Genomic DNA, 14,017 nt, shown 5'->3' with positions numbered 1-14,017 from the left:
TGGGATGCTTTGACGTACTTTGTTTTAAACAAGTTTTTAATTCTGAAACTCTATGCAGACTTCTAAGGACATATTGGACATGGTTGCATGAAGTCTGTTTTTTCAACATGATACAAGATACCTACTTTTCTTAAATAAATGGTGGACTTTGGTGCAACAGTAAGGTTACTTCATTGAGGCCTACGTATCATGGATTCAAAACACGCTCTGCATGTGGGGGTAAGGCTACGTACATTTGACCCTTGCCAGTGGTTGGAACCTTGTGCACCAGGCCTCTCTCTTTTTATGCCTTTTTTATTGAAATTTTATCTCTGGATTTTCTGTCTACTGGTCCCATGTGTGCTTCCTTAAACAAGTTACCTCAAAGGCATATGATTAGTGCATGTGAGACAAAAGGAGACTGAGATTCTAGGCAATGGGTTCCTTTCCCTTTTTTCTACTATTTTACCACATGTTCAAATCACTTTTGGGCTTCCCTACACTTTATTCAGTCTAACATTTTCAGCATCGTGGTTACTTGAACATTTCAGGAAATACAATGCAAGCATTATCAAAATCACGATATAGGAACCATTGCATTAGAAATGCAGCTTAGCAATGTCATTCTTATATAGAGCTATGTATTTGATATAGCCATTCCTCACTATCCTTACCAAATCTCACCAGAATTAAGTTAGGCTGATTGCTGGAGCCAGGGTGGGGTTCTTTCATCTTATGTGGAGATATTAGTTGGACCTCCAAACATCATTTTGCTCTTTCTTCCCCACTTTTTTCTTTTTTTTTCAATAAGTATTTATGAAAGCAGGGTTATCTGCTAACCAATATATAATCTTCTTTGAATAATACTTTCTCATACTTTTGCAGACTTTTTTATTTTTTTTCCAAATATGGACTGCCCATTGATGCTATCCTTGCAAGTTATGTGTAAAGGCTGTTGATCTTTTCTTTTTTCATAAGAAAATTCCTTCTTTGATCACCTTGCCCTCTATGATTTCACGTGCTTTCATTTTAAGGCCTTCTTAATTTCTTTTATGGAACGCAAGATGCGCTTGGTCTTCATCATGACACCATTGTGCATTTGGATTGACTTCTTGTGCAGGTAAATAGGTCCAAAGTATCATCTTTCATAACTCAAGAATTCATCATGTTGTTGTCTACTAATTCAAATAGGACATTAGGGTTTAGACTTCCTTTTGATCTTCATTGGTTATCACCTTTTTCATTTCATTTGGAACACTTAATTTTTAGAGAAAGCCATTTTCATTACTATTTATATAATTATCATTTAGTTATAATTATAATTGTGATATTAATTAATATTCACAACTCTGGATAAGTATGCTTTGAAGATTTTAGGTGGAAATAAAACCAGTAAATATTGTACCCAATTTGGCATGTTTACTATTGTTGTTCAAATTTAATTTACAACTTGAAGTATACAGTATGGTTTATCACTTGTCTGGCAAACAAGCTCTGGGACCAGAATTTTAGTTTAGATGTAGATGGATTCAGTGAGTAATTTGGACAATATTTTCTTGTCAAAGGAGTATGGGTGTCAAGAGATGATCGATAATGCCTTTCTAGGTAAGAAAATATAAGTATCAGAGGTTGATGGTGGGGCTTATGGAAGTGGTAAGGGGCAACATTGTGAAGGTAAGCTAGGTCAGGAAGGGCAAGTTATTAGGTCTGTTTTGGGTTTTGAGAAGGATACTCCCTGAGGATCTCTGTAAAATTTGGAGACTTAGATTCAACTGGTTTTGCTGGTGGGCTGAGGGTGGTGGAAGTTGTACAGCTGTTACATAACACTCCTTTATGATTTTTTCTTTTCATTTTTTTTTTGTTTATTTTTTGTCAGCCAACTTGGCATGATCTGCAAGATAATGACGTTCTCTTGGTCTTTTCCTTTCTAAGATTTTGGAATTAGTGTAATTACTTGAACTAAGAAAAGAAAATAGTAAAAGGCATGTATCTGTTCTGCGCTGTTGAGTTGTAAGGCACCTAATTTGCCTATTTTGGTCCTTGTAATAGCATTCATTAAAAGGAGCTTTGCCATGATATTTTTTAAAAGAAAAGGATATTACAGTATAATAAATATGCATTTTCTGCTCCATGGTCCATACTCATTCCTGAGTTTTCGCAAAATTCAATGATATGAAGTCAAATTGATGGCTCCCTGATGTGTTCCAGAAAAATGAGAAAGGTGTCTTGAATCTTGAAACAAACGATGCCTATATAATTTTTTGCATTCAATAAAACCAGTCCAATTTCACTATTTTTTTCCTATACAGGAATTGTCCGCAGGGACCAAATGGTAGTGTTCTAATTTCTGCATTTATTATTTTAATCGTGTGGAAAATTTTAATGTCCCATGTTCTAGATTTAGTATTCAGCCTTTAATTCTATTGTTTGGTCTGGCTTTGACTAACCTTATCCAGTGATACTTATTGTCCTGAGATTGAGACCAATAGAACAATTCTTGAGCATATGAAATTTTATAGTTTCCCTAGGACACAGATTTTGGCCTTCATATCCTTCAGAAATCCAAGTTCTTGTACAGGACATAACATGGCCAACTTTTTCATTGAAGTCTGGAACCTTGATATCTGTTTCTTGACTACAATATTTTATTGCCTTCATTTGCTTTGTATCAAATTGATTTTATCAACTTTTCAAAACAGGAAACTAGAAGGCAGCCACTTAAGAAGGTGTGATATGGGAAAGCTTTGGAAATTAGGTAACGGGTGCTTGTATCCAATATTTTGCCATGTGTTCATATATTTTTTCTAAAATTTCCCAGTTTTGATTAAGCCTATAGTCGATGTTTTCAGTTTACACATATTGGTGATGCAAGGCATGCTTCAATGAAATTATGAAAGGGAAATCATTGCTTGAGGGCTGCAGATATCATGAGGTGATCCCGATAATCGTGTTTAAGCTTATTCTTCTAATGGATTTGTTGATGATTCTTTCTTTTGGTTTGAACATTTGAAAAACAAGGGATCGATATGCAGGATCTGAATTTTGGAAAATACATGTGAATCATTTCTCTGAAGAGACCAGATTTATATATAGCCAAATGATGTAATGGAAAATGAAGAAAAGTTAATGTTTTCTGTAAACTATGTTAGAAATTATAAGCCTTTGCTTTGCTTTGGTTACAAGTTTTTCAATTGGTAATTGATGAATAGATGTTGAATCATCTGCAAGATTATAAAAAATCTTGTTCCAATGATTCATTAATAAAAATGCAATATGTGGCTCTAAATGATATTATTCTTAAATACTTGATTGAAGGTTCTTAAAGATTCAAATTTGGCATGTTTTTCTGATAGAGTAGAAAATATTTGAAATTTTGAATTTCGATTTAGCATTCAACCGTTTAGGGAGTTCTTTATTAAGGGTATGGGGGTGGTGGTTTGGGTAGTTATGTTTTGGGTCCAGCACATACCCTTGATACTTTATGTTATTTAGACTGGATGGCTGACATTCAGTTTACTTCTGTTGTTTTTAAGGTACCAATTGCAAGCTTATAGTTTAGCAAGGCCATGGATGTAAAGCTGATACTCGTTATTTAGAGTTGAAAAACATTTATTCCTTTTTATTGCATTCATATATTATGTCTGGCTAGTAAATTTTAATTCATGATAATATGTTTGAGGTAGGGGTCTAAGATAGGGTACTCTATGGCATTATGCTACACTTCATCACATGGCTGTGATATGATGTAGTTATAAATGTTGCATAATGTAATAGAGATTGTAATTTCACTTTATCCATTCAAAGTTGAGTAGGGTTATGCTCTGAGTTTGAAATGGTTATACTTGTTTTAGACTTTTCTTTTTTTTTTTTTGAGTTCCTAATTTTTGTTGAGACAAAGTCCTAAATTTTGGCAATATGTGTAAAGAATCATGATTTGATAATATATCAAGTTATTTGTGCTTTATTTCTGTTATGAAGGTCAGAATCTTCCTCCATTGCTTTTGTAAAATTCCACATCATCCACTTGCACATTTATACTTTCCTCAATATATTTCTGTTCTTCTTTTGTTCTTTCTTCTTTCATAGTTTATTAAACACCACTAAGTATTCATAGAATCAAAATAAACTCATCATTTAGCTTTATTATGACATTCGATTACCTCTAATTCCTTTGGCTATGTTTGGTTATGGAATAAAGAATCCAGGTTACCTGGGTAAATGGAATAAGTTGGAGGGAAAAGGAATTAGTGTTAAGTTATTCCGCCTTTTGTTTGGATTTAGTTATTGGAGGATAAAAGTAAAGCATTTATGGTGTACCAATTTTTCTGATTCTGCTCTTCTGAAGAAGTGGTTTAATCTATGTAGTCAAATGAATGTTTGGCTGAAAGGAGGTCAAATAAGTGGGTTAAAAGGCTCTTGTTCCTTCTTATTCCTAGCCAAACACAGCCTTTATCAAGGTTTTAAATATCATGGTGATAAGAGCATCCCACTGTCCCGAGTGTCGGGATGGGATTAGTTGGGTAGTGGACTGGGATGGGATGAGACATCCACCGTCTTGACTGTTGGGACATGTGGGGCACTCCATTCCAGGATGGACCAGGACAGCCATGTTCCACGATATTCAAAACCTTGGCTTTGATGTTGAGTGACCTCTTCTTTTTTATTGCCCATTTATTGTTGTTGTTTTTGTTGCTGTTGCTGTTGTTAAAATGTTCTACTGAGCTGTTTGTATTTAACTTCATCCAAGTATAGATTCTGAATGATAATATCCCCAACTATGCAAACCTGAAAGAAAAAAAGATATTAAAAACAGTGCCAATCAGACTTCTAATTGAAAATGTCATGCTAGTTTAATATTTTTAAATATGGAAATGAGTTGAGACTTCAGGGTCTGAAGAGATTAGTTGGAATTTTGGGTGGATGGCATCCTTGTTTTCATATCGGGGTATTTTGTTTTCTGTATTTAAGGTTCCCAAGGATGGGAGACTTGTAACCAAGATGTTAGCAGATGTCGTAGGAGGGAGGGGTAAGGGTAGGCCTAAGATTTCAATATTTCATGAGGGGTAAGGGTAAGCCTAAGATTTCAATATTTCATTAATATAGGTGGGTTCAAAAGGATATGACATGTTTTGTTACTTCGATTTAACAATATATGCATTGATTCAAATGAATGATGGAAGCATACTTAAATTTGACCGAAGTAGTGGGATATGGTGTGGCAAAATCGTGACATTAGAGAAGATAAAACTAGTATCATATGCCAGGTTACAAGTGTATGCATGAACCACTTAACCATTATCCACCAGAACCTCCTTGAAGAAAATGCTGCCCCTTCTCTTAGCAGCATCAATCTTGGTGGGATAAGGCTCGTACACTTGATGATGGTCCTTGTTAATATAAGGAAAAGGATTGCTATTTCTCCAGAGGGTTAGGGACTAACTAGTGATGTGGTTGAGGAAAGTGGCTTCTTTCAATGTAGGAAACATGTCCTGGGTCATTTTTTGTGTTTATACATCTAAAACATCAGGGTTTTTTTCAATAATTGAAGCTTTATACTCGTTGTAAAATTCCACCCACCAAAAGTTTTGGGACTTAATAGATCATAGCAATCGAGGACCAACCAGGTTACCCTTGATAGAGAAACCAGCCCGACGTCATTTATTTGTGTTGCTTTGCAAGTGAAATGCCAAATTAATGTTCTCTGTACAAATCCATGCAACACCTTTCTTATCTTCTGTTTATTTTCTCACAATCCTTGGAAATTACCAATGGATCGATAGAGTGGAATCATTTTCTTTCTGTTATAGTCCTCCTCTCCTTTAGGTTTGAGGTGTCTTTGCTGTCCAGGTCATAGGACCATGGTTTTATGTTATATGGATGGAAAAACTCATGAAGGTATACAATTCACCAAGCCCTCAAAGAATGGCTTGAGTGCTCATCGTTGGTTCTTATGGAAATTGTGACTGCATATTCATGGGCCCATTAGCTGTTTACTTGTCCTTTTTAGCACACATGTCGTGGGTGTTTGATGAAACTCATGCCATGCAGGTTTGTGGCTGTGCATGTTACTCTCTTGTTTTATATATGTATATCAAAGATACCAAATATTGTTAGAAAAGTCCAAACATCCTAGATCAGGCAGTTCAAGCCATTATAGGCGAATGAGAAAATACATGGGTTGGTTTAGATTTAATATGACTGGATTGATTATGATGGAATCACTGTTCCCTCCTAGTCTACTGTATGGCTTCATAAGCATGTTCAGACACAGTCATGTCTTGCATCACTAATACTGTAAAGAAAACAGTATAGTTACTGGTCTCAGCAGATTCCATGTAGAAAATTCTATTAATGTCATTACTGTAGGTTTTATGTCAGGAAGGTGTTCTCCGTTATAATACTTGCATGTTGCTGTTGTGCGTCTTGTGGCAATTGTAGGCTGTTCACTTTAATCCCTTTTGCTGAAGTAAGGGCATCAGGACTCGATATTCTGTCAAAAATTTTGACAGGTTGGATACCAGATGGTTGACCTCTGAAGGAATAAAAAAAGTTGTAAGCACTACTGTGTTAACATGTGCACCTGCACTTTTGTGGGGATATTTGGCCATGCTTGATTTATGTACATGGCCTTTTGTGGCCTTGGTGTGTGATGTATTCCTTGTGGGCTTTCACTACTCTGAAGAGAGACAAACAGGCCTGACCTTTTTTTGAGGGGACCACGGACCTGACCTCTTGAAACACAACTTTATGAATTACTTGCATGTACAAAAAGTACATTATCTCATCATGAATAAACAGTACATCATCTCATCATGATATATATTATGCTGCAAAAGACATGTATAATGAGTAAGCTCGGGTATAAGGAAAACAATGTTTGGTGCTCAACAGCTGGGGATGGATCAAGTTCACATTTCAGCTGAAACAGCCAAAAACATACTGAAATAATAGTGCAACTTTTGTTATTCATCGAACATGAGAAGCCATTTACTTTGCTTTTTCTTTAGTTGTGGCATGTTTTCTCCATTCCTTTGCTCCATCTCTACATGTTATATTGGTTCTATTTCCTGGTTTCCTGATATGTCCATGCAAATCAGAGAATAGGAATGCATTAGTCTATATAAGTCTCTGTTAACCAAGTTTGAGGAAAATCAAGAAAATGTCTAATTTTATTTTTGATCATAAATATAGTTCAGTGGGATGAAATGAATTTCTAAATGACTGGATGCCTGAAACTTAAGTCGGCAGTATAGTAAAAATTTATAACTGCCCTTCTGGGAAAGCTGATGACTTAAAAATGTTGCATCATTGGTATCCTTTGTGTTTTCAATCATCAGAACCTGTAGTTTTAAAAGATGGATTATAGACCTTAAGGCTTAGATAATAAAGTTCATGATATTTCATACCTGATGAAACAGCAATTCTTTCTCCAGCAAGCTTCCTGGCAAGACTTGGAAGTAGACCCACTTAGTTAGGTTTTTTCCTTTTTTGTGGGTAGCCAGGTGGGGGTTTTCCATGAATTGATCCTTCAAAGCGAGGAGGCATTTCAGGATCCGAGTTTGGTTCATCATGGATTTTGCTGTCCACCATTTGAACCCTCCAGTTACCTTCTGATCGAAGGTGTAGCAGACTTTCAGCAGCATCTATAACAGCAGTATCAATTATATGAGGTTGTTGTTCCTCATGCTGGATGCTTTCTTCCTTTGGTTTTATGTGCCAAAAGAGACCCCACAGGAATATATTGTTCTTGCATTCAGATTTCAGTGTCACTGAATATTCGTCATTAGCACAATTAATAATTTGAAACAACAAGTTAGTTGCAGGACAAGATCTCTGCAATTTATAGTTGCTTGTGAACTTAACTGCATCATACTGCATTGAAGAAATAAAATAAGTAACTTCCAACATATCAAATATCTTTTTCCAATGCATTGGTATTCAGCTTGTTATCATTCACAACAACAGCAAAAGAAAAATTGGCAAATTATGGAACATATGAAAGAGTAGAATATGATGAACAATAGGCTATTAGGAAATAAAACTAATTGTTAGGTAAGATTCAGAAAAAAGCATAATAAGCTTAAACCAAAAATTTGTTGGAATGTGAGAATTCATGAATATGAGGTAACACTTGTCATTAGTCATTACCAGCACTGGTTATAATTTTAGGCTAGATACATTATTATCAAATTTGTGAATTTGAAGCAAATGGTTGATGGATGCAGAGCATGCCATGAATTATCCTACAAGGTTTATGAGCATGGAAGATGGACAAGTGGATAAATAACAATTCATAGGAGTTTATGTCTGCTGTCATTTGGATGAATTAGAATCAAATCATTGCCACCAAAAGGATTTTTTTGAAAAGAAAAAACATTTAAGTGACAAATCTATGGTCATGGTGCAATAATTCAACTCACCCTGAGAGTCCACATCTAGGTGTGTCGATGTAAATATCAGAAATTGTATGTCACCCTGGGTACATCCAAGTGCTCTATCCATTCTATCCAACCTTTTCAAGAAATTCTCATACATATCTTTGTGCCTGCAAAGCCAGATAGGTAGATTAAATAAAAACTGTTTCATATAAGGGACATTTTGTTTCACTTAGGAGTTCATGTGTTGAATTGTTTGCTGTCGTCTTTTCAAACATAGTGCTATGCTACTCAAAATTAGATGCAGAACAACAAAAACATCAGTGGAAGCCATACTCTGGCAGTTCTTCTGCAAAAAAGTATATGCCAATGTCTCTGAGGGTTGGTGGACTGGAGTCAAAAAGATTTTGGCCAAACGTCCGGCCGCCTGTGCTCCCTGAGCTTAAGCATCTCTGGAAGCAATTTTAGCATATCATAGGCCTTCCTGTGCAGCTTCCCAGGCGTATGAGCTCGAATTCCAGTAAATATCTGCGGAATTATATCAGTAACATCAAAATCCCCCCTGCAATGAGCAATTGCTATAAATTAGCAAATTTAGTGAAGGGAATAAACATGCAGGCAGGGCAGCAACTATAACCATGCGTGGATGGTGATTGCTGGGTTTGTGTATAATGCATGTCTCGTGTTTGTGCACTCACATACTTGATACATGGGGGATGTGGATCATGTGCACACGCCACACAATCAATATCCACACTGCAGTTGCTTTCACTGATGGTAGCATGGCAAAACATTTTTTCTCTCTACCTTTTCAGCATGTACTACTTTGTCAAAGTTCTATTACATTGCACATGATTTGGTATTCTTAAAAAAGATATAATTAGTCATATCTCAAACTGAAACCAGCATTGATGCAATTTGTGTTGAGAAAGAAATATGCTTCAAAATTAAGTATGAGAAATAATAGATCGAACATGTACAAAAAGCGTCCTAGCAGATAACTAAGATGTAATGAAAAATCTCACACATTGACATTTGAACCAAGGTATTACAGATGATGCAAGCATCACAACTCCAATTTCATGAGTAAATCCTGAGGGACAAAATTTTGACCACAAGATATCTTATGTACAAAGGATCTGGCATATCCATCTAGCTAATACTATTCAAATTCTATATACAGTCCATAGTGATTATGCTCATGGTCTTCACCTTTCAATTCAGCAGTCATGAAAAGTGTGAGACTGTCACTTCATGGTAGCAAAGTTTTAGCTACCCTCAGAAAAAGATAAGTTTGAAGATGGCTAGCTTACCTCCAGCAAACATCATTTACTGGGGGATATGGCTCGTCATCTCTCAAAACTATGTACGGTCCTGGCTGATCAATCGTTTCAGCATTAGAACCTGTCAAAAAGATCTCTTAGTTCATGTATGAAGCAATGTCCTGCTGCAAATTCACATTCTGAAACTATTGAGTTACCAAAGTCATCTGCCACTTCTTGTCTGTCAGACAAGATTTAAAATATAAACAAGAGAATTTGCTTGCCTGAACCAGTAGGCTGGAAAGAGTCTGAAGCTGTCTGGTTCTGTGATGCCCTAGAACTCATGTTGCCTTCACCTAAAATACATGGTAAAGAAGGCAGACATTGCTTATGTGAGGTCAGTACATTTCTCAACATCAGATGCAGACATCTTTAGAAGATTCTCAAAACAGCATACTTGTTGAATGCCTGCCCTCTCTAGTTTGCAATAACAAAGCATCAAGATCATGATATTCCGTAATGGCCGGTACATTCCGTACCACATCATATCGGTGGGGAACCGGCACGGTTTAGACCGATTTTTCGATAAATAGCTTAAACCGATTGGTACGATCAGTTCGATATGATGCGGGTTCGAACTGCATGATACGGTGCGGTATGGGCCAATATGTTATGGTACGGTTCGGTACGGCATAAATACAGTTTAGTTTTTTTTTTTTATCTATTGGGTGGATTTTTTTTATTTTTTTATTATCGGTATAGGCCAATACGGTATGATACAGTATGGTACTATACTGGCCGGCAATCGACAAGGGGTGCGGTATCGGTATTTAAAACTTTGATTAAGATCACTCTTTTTGATTCTATTTTTTTCAAAATTTTTTTAGGCAAAGTCACATGAGCCTTATTACACCCTTGTGCAGGCCCTGGCTTTATTGCCAATGCATAGGTCTCTCTCACTAATATATGAAAGTTGAAGAATAAAACCATTTTTCCGATATACCGAAGGAAGAAACTAGTGGCATAAAATTTTTTATTTCTTCTTTTTGTTTTCAAAATATTAAAAAATAAACTAGACTGAACCACGTGTTTGGTGACATCCCTTCGTTTTCTTTTAGCTGGTTGTACATTGTTAAGAACTTTGGGTACCAAAACTCGTTTGCTTTCTAAATAAGAGGAAACAATCGCAAAGAGGATTCAACTGCAATTCCAAACATTACTTAGAGAAAGATGTACTCATACAGACCATTTGCTGACATGAAGCAGACAATAGAGAAACCATAAACAAGTTTAGATGTCAAGAAGATAACCTGAAAAGGATGCTTGTACTTCAGTAGTCCCTGCTGAACCATGCAGCTGCATCGTCCCAATAGGCTGTCTTCTGCTGCCAGTACACTGTTCACAGTACCATTCCATTGGGACGGAATCAAGTTGCTGCCTATGCATGCAATAGCTGAAAGTTGGGAAAAAAACAGACACCAAAAGTAAACGTTAAACAAGCAAATGGTATGGACTGACTGTGGCTAAGTGAATGACGCAAGTTGAGGAAATGGACAGTGATGAACTGGCTTCTCTAAAAATTAGAGAGATTTGAACAAATCGAGCATTGACGCAGGATTGTAGGTATGGGTTTCACATTTACAGGTGGATGTTAAGGTAGCTGAATCATTGATGACCAGATAATTAATTAGCACCACAACGCCTAGTTGATTATAATGTATATGATAACGTATCGTTTGCTGTAGTGAAGATTGCTTGTAACAATAAACACATGACAAGCAAAAGAAGGGATAAGTCATAAGCACGTCTATATATTATTCTGAACTGGAGGAAATTCTAACTGTGTGAGCTCCAACAAACCCAAAGTTTTTTATAGTATGTCAACTAAGCACTAGATTCTGGAACTAATAGTGAAATGATGAACAATGTAGAGAAGGCTTACAATATTAGTTAACATGATCAAATGATGAACCATGGTGTTTCCTTATCCCACCACAAGATGATGTGCTTTAGGAAGATCTGCATTCCTAGAATAATGGATATTTTGATGGTAATGTATTGGATTTTCCTGCTTTCGTTTAGCAATTCTATCAAGGTGCTACCACCAGTTTGGACGACCAACTATATGTGCAAAACGCGGTAAGAAAACAAGGCCAAATCTCCTGTCTGGAAATCATAACTGAGATAGTCAGAATGCCTATTCTATTTACTTCGGCAATGCAAATAAGGATCACTAAACAATCTGATGGCCTGCCTAGTAAAGAGATTATGATGTAGCTGAGAACATCATGCATCAGAAGGTGTGGTAATCGCAGCCATAGAAGGACTAACTCTACTAAGAGGTACATGATTAAGCATCCCTTTCTTTTCTAAAAAAAGGGAGGTGCATTGTAGTTATCTGCAAATGAAGCAGACGGCTGCCATTGCCTAATTTCACTGTTCTACCCAGCCACTGTTTCTTCTCTATGTTAACTGTTCAATTATTTTAGAAGTTGCTCTCTCTACCCCTGGCTCCAAAAGCACCAGGTGTGCTTCTGAAATTTCATTATACGCATCAGTGTCTGCCCATATTAGTACAAAGAAATGCAAAATTTTGTCTTCCTTAAGTTGGTCTCATGCACTGCAAGCACATTCTTTAAAGGGAGTATACATATGTTGTGAAGCTCTGCGACATCCGGAACAAGTCACGATATCTTTGTCACGTTTGTTGGATCCACACATGTCGCAGATTTTATCCTGCCCAAGCAAAATGACGTCATTGAAAAGGAGATTAGATACGACATCTTGAACAAAATATCATCTGATCATATAATGCATGTAAGAAAGGTTCTCAATAGTGGATAACTAAAAATATTCACCAAATATGTTGGCCAAAAGCAACTAGTACAAATCGTACACTAATTCCTATAAAAAATTTCGGTTACTGTTAAGAATATGTGGACAAATTTGACAAATATCCACCAAGATGTAATAGAGGAAGAGAGACTCTGTTCTTAGATACACCAAGGCTTACTGATATTGGATGCCAGTTCCTACGCTAACCAGGACAGAATGGTCTCATGGCGTGCATGTTCAATTTAGTCCTGTTTACATTGGTTACATTTAATATGTTTATGGCCACATAGACAGGGCTTAATTATGCAACCACCTGAGGAGGACCACACCTGATGCTATGAACTTCTGACAATATCGATACGGTTTAAACGGCAGACAACGATGCAAATAGACCTAGATAATAATAAACTCTGGGCACCTATCCTTTTTCAGTGGTCAAGAGAGTGCTGTAACCAAGATATATTTATAAATCTTGTCCAAGAAAAAAATCCTGATCCTGTATGATCAATATGCCATAATCCATATGTTATACCGCAGTTTGTTTCCTTGCTTTAATCCACATTTAGATCCCTTTCCTTGGTTATGAAAAAAGAAAAACCCTCCAGGTCACGTGCAGTTTAAAATTATAATAATACTAACATTAGTATCATTGTTAGTAATGTCTATACTATTATTACAATAAAAGACTATTATTGATATTATTGTAGTATTAATACTATAATATGCTATTAGCAATATTATAATATCATAATAATTGTTTTATATGATTATTATTAATATTATTGATAATATTTTTAATAATATTAATAAGAGCTAGACTAGAATAAGGTTGATCAAATTTGAGTCCAGTTCTGATCAGATCAAAATTCTATACTGGGGTTCTTACATCGATCATCCGAATCACTGGATGTAATATATTATTTTAAAATTATTTGTATACAAAAAATCATATGATTTGGAGACCTCTGATCTATGTACTAAGTAGTCAAAAATTGAATAATCTAGATAAAATTAAATTAGATATCTTTTTTGATCACTTGATGCATAGGTTAGGAGTCTTCAAATCATATATTTTTTAATGTATAAGTAATTTTGAGATAGTAGATCACATCCAATGACTTAAATCATCGATACAGGATCCATATTATCCGGATTTCAATTGATCGAATCTCAATTCAAATCTACTCAATCTCACTCAAATCTATCCCATATTAACAATAACTAATAGTAATAAGTATAATGTGACATGTGTTAAACATAGGATAGTTGTGATATAGAGTTTTCTAGAATTCTAATCCACATTGTCATCTCACTATTTGCTATGTATTACAATTGTAATATATGGGGGCCTAAATCATTTTTCCATCTAAGAGAACTATGAAAAATAGAAATCACAAAGCAATGGAGAAAGGGATTATAGGAATAACGAGCAAGAATAAAATTCTTCCATCTTAATGATCTAGATTGCATAAAATATGGAAATGCTATTGTACTTATTGCAAACTATAGAAGTTGTGAATAGAAGACTAACTTTGTTTGGGATTGCTGTAGATGGTAAAGCTTTTG

The 14,017-nt window shown here is 35.7% G+C and overlaps 1 pseudogene; it reads left to right on the top strand.

Moving 5' to 3' along the window:
- Positions 1-225: 225 nt before the first annotated feature.
- Positions 226-7,879, top strand: LOC105033175 (uncharacterized; annotated as a pseudogene).
- The last annotated feature ends 6,138 nt before the right edge of the window (positions 7,880-14,017 follow it).

Source organism: Elaeis guineensis, chromosome 2 (genome assembly GCF_000442705.2).
Source record: "Elaeis guineensis isolate ETL-2024a chromosome 2, EG11, whole genome shotgun sequence".
NCBI lineage: Eukaryota > Viridiplantae > Streptophyta > Magnoliopsida > Arecales > Arecaceae > Elaeis > Elaeis guineensis.
The sequence above is the reverse complement of the archived record's forward strand: the minus strand, read 5'-3'. Positions and strand labels throughout refer to the sequence as shown.